Genomic DNA, 4546 nt, shown 5'->3' with positions numbered 1-4546 from the left:
ATAGATTTACTACCCTCTGAGTGAAGAAGTTCCTCCTCATCTCAATTTTGAAAGGGCAGCCCCTTATTCTAAGATTATGCCCCCTAGTTCTAGTCTCACCCATCAGTGGAAACATCCTCACCGCATCCACCCGATCAAGCCCCCTCACAATCTTCTATGTTTCGATAAGATCGCCTCTCATTCTTCTGAACTCCAATGAGTAGAGGCCCAACCTACTCAACCTTTCCTCATACGTCAACCCCCTCATCTCCGGAATCAACCGAGTGAGCCTTCTCTGAACCGCCTCGAGAGCAAGTATATCTTTTCTTAAATATGGAAACCAAAACTGCACGCAGTATTCCATGTGTGGCCTCACCAATACCCTGTATAACTGCAGCAAGACTTCCCTGTTTTTATACTCCATCCCCCTTGCAATAAAAGCCAAGATTCCATTGGCCTTCCTGATCACCTGCTGCACCTGCATACTAACTTTTTGTGTTTCATGCACCAGGACCCCCAGATCCCTTTGTACTGTAGCACTTTGCAGTTTCTCTCCATTTAGATAATAACTTGCTCTTTGATTTTTTCTGCCAAAGTGCATAACCTCACACTTTCCAATATTATATTCCATCTGCCAAATCTCTGCCCACTCACTTAGCCTGTCTATGTCCTTTTGCAGGTTTTTTATGTCCTCCTCACTCACTGCTTTCCCTCCCATCTTTGTATCGTCAGCAAACTTGGATATGTTGCACTCGGTCCCTTCCTCCAAATCGTTAATATAGATTGTAAAGAGTTGGGGTCCCAGCACTGACCCCTGCGGAACACCAGTAGTTACTGATTGCCAGCCCGAGAACGAACCATTTATCCCAACTCTCTGTTTTCTGTTAGATAGCCAATCTTCCACCATGTCAGTATATTACCCCCAATCCCGTGATTTTTTATCTTGATCAGTAATCTTTTGTGTGGAACCTTGTCAAATGCCTTTTGGAAGTCCAAATAGACTACATCCACTGGTTCCCCTTTGTCCACCCTGTATGTTACGTCCTCAAAGAATTCGAGCAAATTTGTCAAACATGACTTCCCCTTCATAAAACCACGCTGACTCTGTCCTATTAAATTATGTTTATCCAAATGCTCTATTACTGTTTCCTTAATAATGGACTCCAACATTTTGCCAACCACAGATGGTAGGCTAACTGGTCTATAGTTTCCAGCTTTTTGTCTACTTCCCTTCTTAAAAAGGGTGTTACATTAGCAGTTTTCCAATCTACCGGGACCTTTCATGAGTCCAGGGAGTTTTGGAAAATAATCACCAATGCATCCACAATCCCTACCGCCACTTCTCTCAAGACCCTAGGATGTAGGCCATCAGGTCCGGAGGATTTATCCGCCTTAAGTCCCATTATTTTACCGAGTACCATCTCCTTAGTAATTTTAATTGTGTTTAGCTGCTCCCCCCCGCCCCCCCCATTGCCCCCTGTTTGTCCAGTGTTGGGATATTTTTAGTGTCCTCTACTGTAAAGACTGATACAAAATATTTGTTCAGCGCCTTTGCCATCTCCATGTTCCCCACCATTAGTTTCCCAGTCTCATCCTCTAAGGGACCAACATTCACATTCTTTACACTCACGCCATCAATCTCGCTGAAACTCCACTTGTGTCCCTCATTGCAGGAAAAGAGAGCCCACAATAAGAGGGAGAGAGGGAGGACAGAAGGAGGGCCACCATCCTTGGCGCATCTAATGAATGCTGAGGAGGCAGCTCTGGAGATCGTCGGAGGTGCAGAGCTGCTGGAAGTGGGGGACAGAGAGTACAGCAAGCTGGTGACAGAATTGATTTGGAACCCTATCATTTTGCTTTCATGAGTGCCTGATATGGCATCTGATGTTCATAGAAATTGAGTTCTGATCATATCAAATCAAAATCAAATCAACTTTTATTGTCATTGTTAGTGCACAAGTGCAGTACAACGAAATGTAGGCTTGCGGCTCCCGAGAGTGTACATTTGGATTAAGACATTTAAACATTCAACATACATTTGGCTTGTAGTATATTAACATAAATATGACCATAATAAAGTGCATTGGCAGATGTGCAGGCTTTAGAGTTTATTTGTGGAGTTCAGTAGGATGACAGCCCTGGGAAAGAAGCTGTTCCTAAATCTGGTCGTACGGGTGCGAATGCATCTGTAGCGTCTCCCAGATGGTAGGAGGGCGAACAGACTGTGGCTGGGGTGGGTAGGGTCTTTGATGATGGACCGTGACCTCCGTAGACAGCGTTTCTGGTATATGTGCTCTATGGGCTGTGTCTGCAACACATGTCTAACTCATGCCTTTACTCCCCCACAGGCCCAACGAGAGCCCCCCTCCCCATTGTCCATGAGGAAGAGCCGAGGACTCCTCAGAGGACCTGCAGCCGCTGAGGAAGCAGCGTCAGCAGAAATTAGCACAGCCAGCACTAGCACAGAGACGCACACCTCAGTGGGTCCTTTGCGAGATAGAGTGGTGTTGTCACCTGGTGTATCACAGCTCACAAGTGAGCATGAGCAGATGGTGGAGACATGGACAGCAGTGGAGAGTCCTTGTCGGAGGCCGGAGGGCGCTCCCAGCTCTGCTCAGCTGCATGTAGACGCTGTGCCTCTGGGGCCATCCAGAAAGAGAGCGGTGCTAGAGCTTCAGGAACAAGTGCAGGAGGCTCTGACAGGGTTTGCAACCACGGTAACTGCGAGTGTGCAGAGAATGGAAGAGTCCATCTCAAATGTGAGCAATGCCGTGGTTCACGCAATGGTGAATGTAGGTGCCACCATGGAAAGGATGGCAACCTCCATGGAGGACATAAATCGCCAGACTCAGGAGAACGGTGGCATAGTGGTTAGCACTGTTGCCTCACAGCGCCAGGGACCCGGGTTCGAATCCGGCCTCGGGTGACTGTCTGTGTGGAGTTTGCACATTCTCCCCGTGTTTGCGTGGGTTTCCTCCAGGTGCTCCGGTTTCCTCCCACAGTCCAAAGATGTGCGGTTAGGTTGATTGGCTATGATGAATTGACCCTTAGTGTTAGGGGGATTAAATACGTGGGGATAGGGTGGGACATGTCTTGGTGTAGGGGTTACGGGGATCGGGTGGGATATGTGTCGGTGCAGGCTCGATGGGCCGAAATGGCCTCTATCTGCACTGTGGGGTTTCTGTGATTTCTGTGATTTCTGGAACATGGTAACACTTCTAAATAGATGGTCATCTGTGGAGGATAGATTGATGAGAGGAACCAGAGGTACATGGACGTCTCCATTATGAGGACTGTCAGTACAGAGACGGGTCCTCATGGCCCCACTGATGTGCAGCAAGGTGCTCTCCAGCTACTTGCTAGCAGTGAAGTGCGGGTGACCCATGAGAGGGATGGTGGTGGTCGACAACAAGGAAGTTGGGGCTCCTCTCCAAGTGTTCACACTCCCATGCCACTGTGGAGCCCTCGGTCAGAGCTCCAGATGCCTCACCCAACTGAGATGGCCGTCACTGGCCCTGCACAGCCGCAGGAGGAGCAGACTGTTGTGGAGCCCTCCAAGGCTTCCAAACCCAGAGGACAACCGCCAAAGGCATCTAAGCAGGCGCAGCAGGGAAGTGAGCAAGGTGCCTCAACATCTGCTGAAGCCACAGGGGAGGCACAATGTAGAAGCACATGTAAGAGAAAGCTAAAATACAAATAGTCGCAAGGGTAGTCACTTGGGTGGTTTCATAATATACCAATTTATGTTTGTGATCTTTATTTCTATTGTATTAAAGTAATGCGATGTCAATGATTCAATGCGTTGCCCTATGTGTGCTCAGAATTGGAAGTGGCACAGTGAGGGGTAAGGGTGTCTTTTATCTGCAGTGATGGTGGGAAGAGTGATAGGAATGCACAGTTCATTGTACAGATGCTGTATGGTGTGGAATGGAGTTCCTGCCAACCTTCATGTGCATGTGCCAGCCACATGTCTATGCTGCGTAGTTACGCGAATCTGGCATGGATTAGTGCATCCCTTGCCTCACGGCCAGCAATGTGCTCACGTGCTGGTCATACTGGGACAGCCGCCTCTGCCAGGTGTTCCTCATCTGTAGCCTCATTCGGCTCTTCCTCCTCCCGAGGACGAGGAGGCTGTGCGCTGAGCCATTTCTTCCTCAGGCAGCGGTAAGCCACGCTACAGTGCAACGTTGTGCAGTGCACAGCAGACCATGATGATTCTGAAGACCCTGGCTGGTGCGTACTGCAGGGCTCCACCAGATCTGTCCAGGCATCTGAAGCGTATTTTGAGCAAGCCTATGGTTTGCTCTATGATGCTTCTGGTAGAAATGTAGCTCACATTGTAACGCTCTTCAGCTTCTTTTGATGGCCTCCTCATCGGTATCATTAGCCACATCTTCAGGGGATAGCGCTTGTTTCCAAGTAGCCATTGGAAAGTTGGGTTGGCGGACTGAAGAGCTGAGGCACAGTGGACTGCTGCAGGATGAACGAGTCATGCCAGCTGCCAGGGAACTTTGCGCACACATGCATAATGTTCTTCCTGTGGTTACACACCAGCTGCATATTAAGT

This window comes from Somniosus microcephalus, chromosome 3 (genome assembly GCF_052327205.1).
Source record: "Somniosus microcephalus isolate GS21.2 chromosome 3, FLI_Smic_1.0, whole genome shotgun sequence".
Taxonomy (NCBI): Eukaryota; Metazoa; Chordata; class Chondrichthyes; order Squaliformes; family Somniosidae; genus Somniosus; species Somniosus microcephalus.
Note: the sequence above shows the minus strand (reverse complement) of the source record.